Here is a 17,496-nt window from a genome sequence, read left to right on the forward strand (position 1 = left end):
TAATATCCATTTTCTCCATCACGAACAGATGTTTACGAAACATCATAATTCAATACATAAAAGAAAGACCACGACATGCAGTTTTGAGACTAAAAGATGTAGATTTCATACACACAAAAATCAGGATGAATATTCGTTTGACATCAATGTTCTTCCCTTATCTTAAGTTTGTATTTTTGTTAACAGACATAGTGATAAAAAAATGTTCATTGTGGTAAACAAAATAACAATTTGATCTAAGTAAGAGTTTCTTTTATTCTTTCTTTCCGATTTGTAAAAACTCCTTACGTGATAGAAAAAAATGAATATTATTTTCGAAATCTGTGTAGCTGAATTATGGAAAATCCGTTATTAAAACCAAAACAACTTTTATGAAGTTTAAGTTTACAGGCCTGTGTAAACTGTACATCAGAGAAACCATTATTTGCTTCTAGAAGTATCGCATTGACATCAGATGAAAAAGGTTTTGTTTCTAGCATGATTGTATTGATATCATTGATATTGTTTCTTATGTTTAAATACGATGTTGCTGATTATTTGTGAATTGTCTTTTTGTGTGACCTCAAAACAATAAATATAGTTTGATATATTTCCTACCTCTAAAGGGCCGGGCGTGACCTAGTGATTAGTGTCTCGGACTGTAAAGCAGATGGTTCGTGGCTCGTACCCCCCAGCGGCACAGCGATATGTCTGCGGAATTATGACGCTAGAAACAGGGTTTAGATACTCGTAGTTAGGCAGAGCACAGATAGTCCATTGTGTAGCTTTGTGTTTAATTACAATCAACCAACCAAACAATCGTGGCTCGCGCTCCGTTGCCGCAAAATTGTGCTCCGCGTTATAAGAGTGATGGTGAGATACTACTATTCGACCAAATAAAAAGTAGCCCAACAGTTGTAGGTCAGTGCTGTTGACTAACAACTTTCCCTCTAGTCTAGTAGTTTCAACTTAGGGCCGACCTTACGAAGGTAGTTCTTGTGTAGCCTTGCGCGAAAATCCTAAAGCGAAACAAACAGTTATTTCTGCCATACTAGCGTACAGTTTATTTATTTATTTATTGTTAAGCATAAAGCTAAACAACTGGCTATCTATGCTGTGCCCACCGCGAAACCTGATTTTTAGCGCTATAAACCGTCACACTTACCATATCGCCACTGGGGGCGCTAACATTCAGGGAATTATTTAAAGAATATTAAAGATTTAATTGCCTTTGCTTCTGTTATGTTTTGTTTTTGTACTGTTGTTATAACGTCAGACATTGTAATTAACTTAAGCCACACTTCAATTCAAAGTGTATTGGGTTATATTTTAGATTGCATACAAATCAATGAAGATAAGTTTTTAAAAATATCTGCCGTATAAGATATTATTTCGTCATCCAGAGCGCCCCCCTCGTGATTCAACGGTATGTCTGCGCACATATAACGCTAAAAACCGGGTTTCGATACTCATAGTGGGTAGAGCACATATAGTCCATTGTGTAGCTTTGCGCTTAACAACGACAAATAAACAAACAAATCGTCGTCCAGGACATTATGACTGAGATACTTTCCAGATTATCACGTGATGAGAGTTACATTCTACGTGGCACAAACCATTTTGTGTGTGTGCGTATATATATAAATGCTGTGATCAGTGCGCATGCTTGATAATTTCCTACCGTGATAAACTGTTAAAAAGTTGCATAAGAATATTTATGATACTTCAAAGAGCAGTTTTCCTAAGTGAAGTCTTCAGGTGGGTCAGATGTAAGTCTGAGTTTCGATTCCACAAGGTGGACAGAGGGCAAATAGCTAATTGTGTAGCTATACGCAAAAACAAACGAACCATTCAAATGAAATATTTTAAATTTAAAGGTTTTGCGTCTTTTTTCCGTAAAGAAGGAATTTTAATAACATTTCTTGAAATAACATTTGTGTTACCAAAATGCTCTTTTAAGTAATTCATTTTATAGATACAGTTATTAAATACAGTTTTCTGCTTTTAGAGTGATCCTGTTGACACCTAAGATAAATTATTTCTTCTAAGATTGTTCCATTGACATACGAATTGAAATTATGTGCTTTTAACATGGCCTCATTGACAACTTTTTTTTTGCTTCTAGAGTGATCGTATTGACATCAGAGGAAACGTTTGCTTTTAGGGTGATCGTATTGACATCAGAGGAAACGTTTGCTTCTAGGGTGATCGTATTGACATCAGAGGAAAAGTTTGCTTTCTGATGTCAATACGATCACCATAGTAGAAGCAAACGTTTCCGAGTGATCGTATTGACATCAGAGGTTGATGTCAATACAATCACTCTAGAAGCAAACGTTTTAGAAGCAAACGTTTCCAATACGATCACCCGTTTCCTCTGATGTCGTTTGCTTCTAGAGTGATCGTATTGATATCAAAGAAAACGTTTGCTTTTAGGGTGATCTTATTGCACTCCAGCGTTTTAAATATTTGATCAAATATATTTTTCATGGTATGATTATGACTGGTTAAAAATTCCTTCAAACATTTTATAGAATATCTAATTATACTGTAACTTTTTTCAGTGAACCAGACTTTAAAACTCAAAGTCTCGCCTGGCAAGTCCTCTGTATTTCGTTTCTTTGTGCTTAGATCGACTTACGCAAATTAGAATCGTGAAGAAGATTGTATATTGACTTTTACAAAATTCTACGTTCACGGCACGTATTCATCTAAACCGTGCGAAGACTCTATAACGTATGTTGCATTCGATTTTAGATCGAATTATAGAGTCAAACTTGACAATTAAGGAAAGACAAGGAAATTGGAATCGGCAGCTCCCTCCATCAAAATAAACACGACTCTTGTTGATTTTACTCATTAAACCGAGTTGTTCGGTTCCGAGAATACTTGCAGCAAAAGTGTTTGGGTTGAGGGATGTCTGCATGAAGATGGAATATTAAAGTGTAACTTGTGTGTATGTAGAAACTTCCCCTCTTTTTTATGTGAAAAACTTTGACAGTAGGAGAAAAGAAGTGTCAGGATTCCTGCTCTTATATTGGCATACTTACCATTAACTTGCTCAGCTCACATACACTGGAGGAGAATGTTCAGGGGAAAAAATAAACTTATGTCGTGCAAAGTATAAAAAATAAACTCGATGAAAGAAAGTGCAAGAGATGCAGGACGTGCTGAAGTCCTAAGGAAATTTTAGATCGACATGATAACTTAGCCGAATCTTGAGAAAGCAGTGGAAAAAAAAAAGAGATTCGTGCTTTGTTTCTAAAAGATGTAGTTTTTTTTAGTTTTTTTTGGAAATTTTGATATTTTTCTTACAAAAATCTTAAGTTATTTTCTTATTTATTTTTGTCTACTTGCGCGTCTATAATGTACTAGTAGATATCAGCGAGACTTCTCGCCGAGTTGTTGAGTAACTCCCACAAAAGAAAACATACGTAAAGGATATTGGGTGACTTTTGGTTGAAATGTCTTTTTTTTTTTTGGTTCGCTAAGCATAAACATTTCATTTTGATCAGAAGTCAATTATTAACTACCTTTTTAAATGTGAAACTGTCTTTCTTTTTTTTTAACTCGCAGCCACGTGTTCAACATATGATATCGACGAGAATCTTTAGAAATGTTAAAGAGAAAAGTAACCCTTTTTTGTGAGGAGAAGGAGTGGATAATGTATCATAAGACTCTGAAGCACTGTTTTCATGCTCCACCTGGATCTATAAACTTTAAGCTATAAGTTACAGAGAATTTTCTTTATGGCTTATTTTCATTAAACACCTGAAAACTGAAGAAGATTTATGAACACACAAACACATATTATGGCAAATGCCTCAAAATGGACACTTAAAGCAAAGGACACAAATAGTTACACAATTTTTGTAAGATATTGAATGAAAATTGGTTAAGTGCTTTCAGTTATTGAACAAATCCATTTTTTTTTAGCTTGAGATATACGTTTTTTTAGAACTAGATCAGCAGATAATTATCGTACTCAACATGGATCTTATGATCCTAATATCCAACAGTATAACACTGAAGAACAATAAATAATCTTGGTTTTATAACCCTCTTAAATATGGTCTTTACAAGCTCTGTTGGTATGTCATTTGTAGAAAATATTTAGCAAGAGCACCAAAAAGTCTTTCAGGTTATTTTGGTTTGGTCCAAGTTAGTTTTACTCTAATTTCAAGCTTAATAAAGCAGTAATCTGGTTTTAATCCTAAAAAACAAACTCTTTATCATATATCAAAAAATTATTCATTTCATAAAGTCTCCTTACCTGTAGTGGCTCAGCGATGAGTTTGAGGTCTTATAACGTTAAAATTTGGAGTTCTGTTCTTGCAATGGGCACAGCACAACTAGCTTATTGTGTAGTTTGCCCTTTAAATACAAACAGTTTTTATGCTACGTTTGAGCAAAATCAGCACTGCTACATGTTGAAATGACACATCAGAGAGGAAAGTATTGTCTATTTGAAGTATTAAGGGAATCTCCTGCAGTTTAATTCCTCATTCTGGGATCACTGACCGCTTCGTTGACAAACGTCATGTGCTGAATAAATTGGAGCTTCAAAAACATTTTCAAATTGTTCAATCAGTCAATTAGGCTTTCGTCCTTTGACCCTGAGATCCTTTAGAATGTTAAACAGATTGTGGTGTTTTAAATAAATCTTCAGATTTATTCTTTGTAAACATTTATTTCACGTTACATCCACTTTGGGCATGACGTGACACACAATACTTCCAAAATCAGACAACTTTCCCCGGGAACTCTAATTTCGGAGACACCAGATGTTATGCTCAAGTGAGCACCAGGTTTAAAAATACCCGTGAAATGTTACGTTCTTAATCATCGTATGCGTGATTTTTTATGTATAACTGCGATATTAAATCTGCTGATTTATTACATTAAGTATGAGGTAAAGGAGGTTAAATGGTTAGTCGTAATCAGTCATTTCACGTTATACGTAAATATGTATTAACCAAGATAACTTTTCTGTGAGCTTACTGTTTGTTTCAAGAAAAATGTACACATTTTAGGGCTTATGAACATTAAATCCGCAAGCTTTAATTGTCCTAGTATTTTCCCTTCTATGTTGACCATTTTCGATGACAATCTTGACAAATCTTATCGTATATTTTATAACTTTGCTGACGCTCTAGTTGGATTTATCTCCCCTGGTTGGACAGCGGTATATTAACGGAACTGCAGATCTAAAATTCGTGGTTCGATTTCCCGCGGTGAACACAGCGTGTTGCCTAATGTGGCTTTCCTCTAAAGCAAACAACAAGCTGTTGTAAGGAGAGGAAATATGCTGCATAATTTAAATAAAAGTTCATAGACACAGCTTTTTGGGTGTATAGTTTTTTCTACTTTTATAACAATGTTTCGACAACTCGTATGGTCATGATCAGGTAAATAGACCTCAGTTTACCTGATGATGACCACATGAGTGGTCGAAACATTGTTGTAAAGTTAATATATGTATATATATATACACACCGAAAAAGCTGTGTTTATATACTTTTACGTAACAACAACAACAACAGTTTATATACAACTTGAAGAATATGTAGCCTTGATGTTAATAATTGAAACCGGTATAACTCGGTGATTTAAATAATAGATTGGTCTTCATGTGTAATTTTTAGGTCTGTTTCAATTTAGAACTAATTTAAAAGGTAATTTAGATATAATGTTTTTAACTATTTGAAAATCAAATTATTATTCAACCAGCCTATACCAAGGTCTATATAATTTGAACTTAGTGTTTAACTGAAATAAATATAAATTATTTTCAACAAGCCTTAAACAATTAATGCGTTTACTTAAAATATTTTTTCAACAATTCAGCAAATTCTGTATTGTTTTCGTTCAGATTTACTCGAGACACGGCATTAGAAATTGTCAACAAACCTTTAACAGGTTTTGATTTTATTTTCCCGCAACATTTAGCTGTTTCCATGACAGCGTTCTTCAGCAAATCTGTAACGGGTACTTTTTTATTTTCATGTAACGCTTAGCTGTTTCCATGACAACGTTCTTTGGCAAACCTGTAAAGGGTACTCTTCTTAGTTTCATGTAACGTTTAGCTGTTTCCATGACAACGTTCATCAGCAGACTTGTAACAGCTACTGTTTTTATTTTCACGTAGTATCTGGCTTTTTCCATGAGAACATATCTTCGCAAGCCTGTAACAGGTGTTGTTTTTATGTAGACGTAACATTTAGCTGTTCCCATGACAACGTTCATCAGCAGACTTGTAACAGCTGCTGTTTTTATTTAGATATTAACCTTGCCCAACCCTTCAAAAAACGACGGGTTTGAATTTTGTAAAAACTCCCCGGGGGGTGGGGGGATCCCCGCCCTTCCTTCAGCGAGCTTTTTTCATCAAACTTTCCCCTTCATCATAAAACAAAAACAATCACACATTGCACTACAATAACTAACGTTAAAAAAAGAAGCCCGAAATTACACTGAATATTAAATATTTTTTCTAACCTTTAGATTTGTTTATGAAACAAATTGTCGTCGTCCGGTTACTTTTTATAGGTATGACGTTAGTGGCTCGTTACTTTATTGGAACACCAAGTATTTTAATGACGTCATTCCGTATAACTTGAGATTTTAAACTTTTAACAAGGTTTTAATGCGTTATCAAAAGATATACAGTAGCTTATATATATATATATATTAGATTTTAATCAGCGGAAAAAGGGTATTATCACGCCAAAGTTCATGACCTTTATATAAATTTATGAAAATCTTATCAAACTCATATTTAAATTATTATTATTATTTATTTTTCAGTTTATTCTCCACATTATGGCTATTTCACAAATCCATCGATATTTCACATGTACCAAAACAATTTTTCTAATTACGTCATATAACCTAAAACTCACAGTTTAAACGGCGACAGAAGATGAACCACCCAAAACAAATAGGCGTAAGGTTTATGATAGAAATTCTATCACAAAGTTTAAGCCTAAATATTAATTTCAAGTACCATCATTAGTTAAGACTAATGGAAATGCACTTGGCATAAAGAAAGGAAAAATATATTTTATCCAGAAAAGTAATAATAAAACGCAAAACTTTCCGAAAGCCTAATACAAACATACGAATTATGGACACTAACCTCTAACTTAGATGTTTTTAAATCTCGCCAAGAACTTCGAAATGTATACGTCAAGCTAAGTATATGCATAAACTAAAATATAAACAAACTAAACATCGGAATTCAAGCAGCTCTCGTGAACGTTAGAAGTATTATACACATACTTAAGACAACAATATCAGGTCATAGTTTTGTTTCTAAGCGACAGAGACGAACGAAACATTACCAAAAAAAAACAACAAAAAACTGGCTTTCATAGACATATATATTAGTTTTGTTGCTAGGCGACACAGATGAATGGAGCGTTACGAAAGGGCAACTGGCTTTTATACATATTAGATTGTTTGAAGTTAAGCACAAAGCTACAAAATGGGCTATCTGTGCTCTGCCCACCACGGGTATCGAAACCCGGATTATAGCGTTGGAAGTCCGCAGACATACCGCTGTACCACTGGGGGGGGGGGCTACACATCAGCTAACATTTAGTTGTATTATACGAAATCATTCCTCAACAGACGTCTATGACAAGTGTTTTTTAGCTGAGTGATTAATACAGTATCCTTCTTCAACAGCGAAGAAGGTAATATCTTTACATAAAACGAATGAATATTTAATACTGTGTAGAAGCACAATGTGCAACATTGAAACAAAATTGCACTTCAATAATTTTTCAGTTTATTGACACAAATTATCTTATGATTAGTTGATGTTAAAATGAATGCTGTGTATCCAACTATTTCCATCCAAAGTGGAGTTTTTTGCACCAGAACGTTATTGCTGTCGCGGCACAGCCGTGATGTTTTAAGTTCGTGAGCAATGATAGTTCTACCTAGCGGTATTAAATGTCAAGTGAGAAATTTAATTAAAACACCGGTGAATAGTCTCTCACAGACGAACACACACTTTTTTTTTTTTTTACTTTTCTGTTTTGTGTCTACCTACATACGCGTACATTTATACACGTGTGAGAAAAACCAAGTATACATACACACGTGTATACGTAGAGCAGATGGATGGCGCGAAATCTACATGTGTATGTACGTCAAAGTAACAAATGTTTTTGGTCACGTAATTTTAACTCGGGTATATCGTACAGACTGCGAAACGCATTAAAGCCTTTATATATTTCTGTTTTATATTTATTTTATCAGACAAAAAACAAACAAGAAAATAAACAAGGAGTTGCGACATTTGAAAATGATATATAGTAGACTGGTTTACACTGAAAATGATATATAGTAGACTGGTTTACACTGTAAACGAAATATGAAATGTACACATGTTAAATTGTCTTGGAAAAGGATGATTGATGCAATATTTACACGATGGAGAATTAATAATTCACGTAGTCGTGCCCGAAGTTATTGCAAGAGCGACAGAAGCCAAGGTTGTTATGCTAAACCTTGGAGGGATACTTGGATAAATATATATATATTTTTTTTACAAAAGCCGGTGTTAATATCAAAAACCGAAAAAAAAAAAACCTAAAACGTTACACGAAGTGTGTATGTATGCACTTCATGGTTGCCATTTATAACACCAAGTTTCAATACGTGTGACACTGTGGTTCACGTTATGAACCAAAACAGCAGGTGTGTGGTGATAATGAAATGTATTTAATACTTGACCATTAATATAGTGCAACGTAACACTACGTGACCAGCATGTATAAGCTAGAGGGAAAATCAAATCGGTATAATTAGTGTATTATACCATGTAATGTTTAGAATATTTAAAACTACTTTTTCTGCAAATAAATTTGTTTCTATATTTATCTGTCTATCCGTCCGTCTGTTTATTTACCTATTTGTTTGTCTACCTAATATCCATTTGTTCTCCGTCTATCTGTCTATTATTTATTTTAATAAATACGTTACGAGAAGACGATGTAATCAATACATTTGTCAAGGAAAAAGGAGGAATGCTTGACAAAAGAACGTACGAACCACCTAAGATACCAGGTTTTCCTTGTAGAGAACACCATAACAGATTCCCACCAAAATTAGGAAGGAGGAGGTGGGAATCTGTTATGGAGTTCTCTACAAGGAAAACCTGGTATCTTAGGTGATTCGTACGTTCTTTTGTCAAGCATGAAATTAGGAAGGAGGAGGTGGGAATCTGTTATGGTGTTCTCTACAAGGAAAACCTGGTATCTTAGGTGGTTCGTACGTTCTTTTGTCAAGCATGAAATTAGAAAGGAGGAGGTGGGAATCTGTTATGATGTTCTCTACAAGGAAAACCTGGTATCTTAGGTGGTTCGTACGTTCTTTTGTCAAGCATGAAATTAGGAAGGAGGAGGTGGGAATCTGTTATGGTGTTCTCTACAAGGAAAACCTGGTATCTTAGGTGGTTCGTACGTTCTTTTGCCCCTCCCCACCCAAATCCCGTGGCTCAGTAGTAAGTGTGAGGACTTATATCGCTGAAATTCCGGTTTCGATACCCGACGCGTGCAGAGACAGATAGCTCATTGTGTAGCATTGTGCTTAACAACGAACGAACGAACAAAATTATTTTTTCTTCAAGAAAGTTCAAATTTGTTTGAACTTCATGCTATACCTTCTCATAGGACAAATAAAAAAAATATTAATCACCTATATTATACTGACATATTGCCATATTTTTGACTTTACAGAACTAGTGTTATTAAAGTAACACGTAAGTGAATAGATAGGTGTCACAATGGTTCCGTTGTATTAAAATGCTCTAAGCAATAAAACCCAGTTCTTATTATGTGAAGAAGAAATCGATATATATATATATATGTTCAGTTTGAAACGAATTGCGTGCTAAAGTATAATTATGTATCGATGTGTATAAGTGTGTGTGTGTTGTGCCTGTGTGTTATATTTTGTACTGATAGTTCAGATATTGTCACATTTAATTTTGCTCTATGGAAATATACGGGGTCCTTCTGACACGCACAGCTCTCACTGACGAACGCGCACTCAAGGTTACTGAATGCAAATATTTATGCCTAACGCGAAACTTTCATGGTTTCAAAGTTTCATGGTTGTACAAACTTTGACGAGGAAATTTACGACATTCTTTGTTGGCTTGTTCCACAACAAAACATAGGTTTCATTTATCACAGAAAGCGTGACACAGAGATGCATACTTGGGTGGGAAAGAAAAGTGTGCAATGTGTTAGTAATTTTCATACAAAGCCATAATGTCCAAACAACAGTGTCCAATATCCAAAAGTATTAAAATGTATTACTTTTTACAGACGCCTTCCAACGATGATGCAGTACAACTAACCCAATTTGTTAATACCAAATTTAAGATTAGTTGTCTGTATTCTATTCATCTATCTAGGGTTTAATTAATGTTTAATGATGGCTGAAGCTTGAAAAAAACAATTCGGTTCTGTTTAAAAGAGACTGATCTCCGATATTGTGATCAATTTGTTTCAATGGTAGGGGCTTAAAATCACCCACGTAAAACTATATGTCTGTCTCTCTCTCTCTATATATATATATACATGTATATATATAAAGTTTGTTTGTTATGGATTTCGCGCAAAGTTACACGAGGTCTGTCTGTGCTAGCCGTTCCTTATTTAGCAGTGAAAGACTAGAGGGAAGGCAGCTAGTTATCACCACCCACCCCCAACTCTTGGGCTACTCTTTCACCAACGAATAGTGGGATTGACCGTCACAATATAACGCCCCCACGGCTGAAAGGGCGAGCATGTTTGGTGGGACAGGGATTCGAACCCGCGACCCTCAGATTGCGAGTCGACCATCCTAACCACCTGGCCATTCTGGACCATATATATATCAAGAAGTCTTACTTAGTAGCTTCCCAAAGTAGTTAGAAGTGAGTAGAATGATAAAAAAAAGTCCCTAAAATTTTTAATATTAGAAGCTCAAGGTTTCAGCAAGTGCCAGTATTTATTATTAATTTGTGATCAAGGCAAGCTAGCCGTGAATATAAGAACTAAACATAAACCTAGTAATAAATATAAATATTTTAATATGCCGTTATTACGTATAATATTTATAATGCATTCATTCATCAGTTAGGAACAAGGAACACTTGCTGTTAGCGACATTTTCGGTAGTAATCCCAATAACACCTCACGAGGTTCGATCATCATGGAAGATTTAATTTTTTCATAAAATTTATATACTAAACTATCGGTGCAAAATACTCTATAAAAATATATAGCAGAAAATAAGAATAATAAATATATATAAATTTTTACTACTGCTAATGACAACATTGAAGAAATAATAGAATAGAGTTCACTTAAAAATAGAAACTAATTTTACTCGTGCATTATCACCAATTCTCTGTGACTTAACAAATCTATCGATTACTTATATGGTGACAATAAGTACCAGTAGGCGGATATTCTTAAGTAAACGCTTACCGAATTACCCCCCTTCCCCGACGGAAGGGTATTGTTTTCACCCGTGTGTATGTGAGAACAGTATAACTGGAAGGGTTTTTCATCTGATACTGATCGAAGCTAGTACAAAGGTCAATTAGTCCCAAGGGCCAATTGATTGATTTGAGTGAATTAGCTCAAAGGTCAAGGGGTAACTGAAGGTTAACCACCATCGTTATAAAGATAGCAAACTGGGATAAAACAAAAACAGTCAATACTCGAGAAGACATTGAGATAGAATGAGGATCTTGGCACGTAAGTCTATATTATTGAGGATAAGGTATTTTTTGGTGTATATTTAAGCATTTTGGCATCTTTCAATTTTGAACATTTTCGCAATGATTTTTTATATTTTTCGTATGTTTTTAGGTAATTACTTTCTGACCATGAGTTATAAAACTGTCCATCAATCAGGAAGGTACAAGTATACAGGAATACAGCCTCTGTGAAGTGAATGTGATAAAGCTTTAGAAAGCTGAATCTTCAATAAATGATTAATATACGTGGAATAATGTTTTTTGTTTGAAAATGAAAAACAGTAAAATTAGTAAAAAGCGATTATTGAAAGTAGAATATTTTTTATATTTTTAAAGTATACAGTTTGTTTTTAGCGCAAAGCTACAAAGTTGGCTACCTGTGCTATTTTTAAAGAGAGGTGAGCTTCCATTACAATATAGGTCAGACTCTTGAATCGAAGTCCTGTTGACGCGAAATCGCGCTCGCACTTTGCGGCCATGCTTGCTTTATAACAGTGATGGTTGGTCAAATTTCACTATTTTATTATTGAAGACCATGAGATGGCGGTGGGTACTGTTGATTAGCTCAAAAATAAGAATAGCTAGCGCAGGTAGTTCTTGTGTGAATATCCGAAACGAAACAAACCATTACGATATGAGCCGTGTGTCAAGATAACACATACACCTACCTGCCCGGGGAAGAGGGATACTTGTAATGTTTTTTTACTATCTCATTCATTTATGAAGATATCTCAATAAAATCTGTCTGCCTGACAAAAGAAGGCTCAGCTTATGTTTGGTGCAACTAATTTTGAAACCCAGTGACAAATAAGTGGTGAAATATCGTGCTACAAAATGATTTTACAATCATCAAACATTTTAGATATGAATGCGTTAATTATCGTATGATATTATAGCGTTATTACCACATTACTCAATAGTGATAAGCATTTTGGAGTAGATCTTATCTAGATAATATTAAGATAAAGTGCTGCTTCGTTCAAATAAATAAATATAATCTTAAGTTGAAATTACTCTAATTACTTACTACTTGATTTTACAAATATAGCACCAGAAGAAATCTTACACTTTATTTTCTGTCAGATTGTCTGTGTTTATAGAGACGTATTCATGATTGTATGAGATAGTCCGAAATATCGCCACTACCCCCCTCCACCTCAAGTCGTCCCCAGGTGAGAAAGCGGTAAGTCTTTGGATTTACAACACTAAAATCAGGGATTCGATTCCCCTCGGTGGACACAACAGATGTCCTGATATGGCTTTGCTATAATTCTCTCTCTCACACACACACACCACCACAAGTTGGTGTATGTACCAACTTAAGCTCTTATACCTTATTCTTGGCGGAGAAATGAGAAAACAAGTTTAATACATCAGTATCTAACATTTTAAAGTTTTTTTGTTTTACGCGGTTATATCTGTTACGTTGGTTGAAAAAATGTGCAGGGTATTTGAAGTTAAATTTTTACTTTACATGTAAAATATATATTTTAGATTGTTTTAACCAATGCTTTTACTAAAGATGAGATAGAAATATATTTCATATTAAATAAGTTAGCAATCATATTTCTATAGAGTTTCGAAATCATTCTTTAATTGGCATGGTGGTTAGGACGCTTGACTCACAATTTGTGAGTCGCAGAATTGAAACCCTTAGACTAACATGCTCGACCCTTAAGAATGGGGGGGCTTATAATTTGAAAGCTAATCCCAGTATTCGTTTGTAAAGAGTAGTGGTGGTGTTGGCTATCTTTCTTCCCTCTAGTTTCTTCAAAATTAAGTAGCCCCCAGTGGCACACTGGTATGTCTGTGAACTTACAACGCTAGAATCCGGGTTTCGATACCCGTGGTGGGCAGAGCACAGATAGCCTATTGCGCTTAACTACAAACAAAAAACTTTAAAATTGAAGTGGCTGTCGCAGCTAACCCTCGAGTAGCTTTGTGCGAAATTCAACAAACAACAGCATTTTTTAATTTGTAATTTTTTTAACAACTTGTTGAAATTATGTTGTTGTTTCTCCTCATTATTACTTCTCCAATGTAAGTTTTGAAAATAAAAAGTAGCGTTTTTAACACTGGATAAACCATTGCAATAACCATTGCATAGAGAGACTGTAAGAATAATTTCTGCTTTAACATACTCATTTTTACTTTTATTTCAGTCATCTTTTGTTACTATGAAAAAACATAAAAACATCTAAATCTGCATGCTCGGGTATTCCATGTGCCCTATTATTTTTAGATAAATCAGTATTTGTAAACTTTTTTTCAGACTCTGTGCATAGTCCTTTTTATTACCAAAAATCACGTTAGAAGTGTTATTGTTCATAACAACAGGAACTTGAAAAATAAAATTTCATAAAAAGTCTTCGTAGATCAGTTTATAAAACAATAGGCCGAACGGAGAAAGGATTTAAAGTTCGAAACCTGTTAATGCAATTAATTTGGATCAATGCATAACGTGTGTAGATATGTGGGTTATAAGACACGGTAGTTTCCTTGGAAACCACTAGAGTCAACTAACAATTACGTAACTTACATCCGTCCTTGTAGCTGTTAAGCATATTTGGGCTAAAACATTTAAGCCTAGTATATCAAGATAAAACACGTCGTGCATCTACAGAAAAATCCCAAAGCTTTACGAAGAGGACGTAGAGAAGTTTCCCGTTTTAATTTTATTCATTATTTTATCGTACATACAAAAACACATTGTATTTTTCAAGATGGATATGTTTGATATTTGAAGCATTATCTCATAAGAGGCATAAGTAAATTGGCAGACTCTAGTGTTGATAAGGATCTCAATGCACACCATTTCAGATGGCCTTGCAGTTACTTGGAAATGTGAATCTTGTAAATGATTTACTGCTCGACAAACCATAAAGCGTGCATATCATGCGTTTCTGGATAGTCCAGGTGTTCTCGAATTCTGGATCATCTCAGTCAAATATTCAAAATTACCCGATGTCAAAGGGTTTTTATTTATATTTTTTATATTACTGCCCAAATCGATAAAGAAGACTAAATTGTGAGGGGTATGAATTTCGAATGAGAAATGGAGGGAAAATTGTGAAATGAGACTAGACTTCACTTGCTATAAGCACGATGTTAAAATTCATCTTTATAAACAGCTATAAAGTGTCAGAGTTACTTAACCGAAACTTTCCCATGTGACCATGCGGTAATATAAAACATTCTAGTAATTTTATGAAGACATCTTATAAAACATTCTCAATTGAAGGCTCTTCTGTGGCTCAACGGTGGGATTGAGGACTCATTACGCTAAAATTATGGGTTTCATCGCTGCGTTGGCACGTTACAGATAGCTCACTGTGCATCTTTGTCCCAAAACAAGCAGAACAAAGTTAAACCCGATTGTAGAAGTGTACTATGAAGCAGATACCCCTAGATATTCGACAGTATACATCGTGACATCTAAGCGTAGTGGTAGCGATTAGTTTTGTTAATGCATGTTGATCCGCAAGAACTCGTTTTTCTTTCTTTTTTTAATTTTATTCGGAAATAATTACAAACACTATGTCACATTGTTTCACCGTTTTTTTTGTCGAGATAAAAATTATGTTCGATTGATGCTAGTAAAATAACTATTAACCCTAGAATCCTACATGAATCGCACTGTCTTTTGAATAATAAAAAAATCTAAACTATTTGTGTATGAAATGGTTCATGCATCCATAATTTTGCTATAATATGTGAGACACACAAAAAAGTTAACAAAAATATTAAAAATATAGTATCCCCCCAGTTGCACAGCGGTATGTCTACGGACTTACAAAGCTAGAAACCGGGTTTCGATACCCGTGGTGGGCAGATCACAGATAGCCCATTGTGTAGCTTTGTGCTTAACTTTAAACAAACAAACAAATCAATCAAACATTCAAAATAGTAGTTAATCCCAGCAGTTACCGCTATGATAACACATGTATTATACCTAGAAAGTGGGATATAGTAGTTAATCCCAGCAGTTACCGCTATGATCTCACATGTATTACACCTAGAAAGTGGGTGAGTAAACCCAGTTTTTGTCGTCTTTACATTAAGTGTGTTATAACAAGCAAAAACATATAATTACTGAATAAGACGCAGTATGTGGACCTCACATACTACGTACTTAATGTATAAAATTAATTCATGTCATGTTGATTTAACACGTATTTTCTCTTCCTGGTAACATGTCTATTGCCCGTGTAGAAATCAGGATTCTATCCTACCTTTGAATACTTGTGGTTTGTGATATTTGTCTGCCTTTTACACATTTCTTTATAATAGTAGTGTGATATTATTCAGTAGACGATTTATAAGCATAATTAAGAATTTTTTTTTTGGGGGGGGGGGACACAGTGCATGTTTTGACAGAATGTTGGTCTGCTTTATTTGGAAGAAGACAAACCAATGTTCTGTCAAAACATGAAATACGTTCCTTCTCCAAAAAAGAAATCACTTAATTATGCTTATAAATCGTTGCTCGCCAATTACTATTCAGTGAACATCTCAAACTTACGGTAATCACGCTGGTATATATTTGATGTAGTATTTTGAGGGATCCGCTTGCTGTGAGAGAAAAATCAATAAATTTATGCGATAGCGTAAAATTAAATAAAAAAAATAAATATAATATGTGTTTTTTCCAGTTGTTGATCCAGATTTTATTAATTCCATACGGGGGTGGGACAAAATAAATTTGGGTATAAATACATAAGTGGTGGAATATCCAAACAAGCAATGACGTTTCAATTAAAGTTCTGTTGTTTGGTCCAAATCTGGAATATTTTCGAAATAATCTATAGGGAAAGTGGATCTGTCATTTATCACTCAATATATTTAATTATATTTTATGCTCAAATTCGACACCAGTACGGAGAGTTTACCAGATATACGTTATAAATGTACGTAAATGGTTACAAAATCATCAGACAGAAAGGTTCTAAAATATTTTCTGCTTTAATAACCTCATATTTTCTGACAAGAACAACAACAACATATTTTCGTTCAGCTGTTATTTGATTATCATTTCCAGAAAAAAAAATCCAGTTCTATTCCACGTGATTGATTATTTTTTATTCCCATTCGACAAGTTTATCTAAAAAGCCAGAACAATAGTTGCAGAACCTAAATGAACCTAGTTTTAAAAACAGAAATAGTTTGTTTGTTATGGATTTCGCGCAAAGCTACACGAGAGGTATCTACGCTAGCCGTCCCTAATTTAGCAGTGTAAATCTAGAGGGAAGGCAGCTAGTCATCACCATCCATCGCCAACTCTTGGGCTACTCTTTTACCAACAAATCGTGGGATTGACCGTCACATTATAACGTCCCCACGGCTGAAGGGCGAGCATGTTTGGTGTGACGGAAATTCGAATCCGCGACCCTCAGATTGCGAGTCGAGCGCCCGAACCACCTGGCCGCGCCGGGCCAAAAACAGAAATACGATGCTCTACAGAAATAGTTTTAAGGTCGATCTATCAATATATTTAATCCTACTAAATTAAATTTTTTCTTTAACTTACTAATAACGATCTTCCAGCACTTGCTTTAATGTAGACGTTTGATTGTAAGAACTTGAAAGTGTAAGTAAAGAAGTAAAAATTGTATGGCAACTACACTACATCTGTTATATCCAGTGCTATAAAATTTTATGGCAACTAGTTGCCATAAAATTTTATAGCACTGGATATAACAGATGTAGTGTAACACTACATCTGTTATATCCAGTGCTATAAAATTATTTGGAAA

Source organism: Limulus polyphemus, unplaced genomic scaffold, assembly GCF_000517525.1.
Source record: "Limulus polyphemus unplaced genomic scaffold, Limulus_polyphemus-2.1.2 Scaffold1297, whole genome shotgun sequence".
NCBI lineage: Eukaryota > Metazoa > Arthropoda > Merostomata > Xiphosura > Limulidae > Limulus > Limulus polyphemus.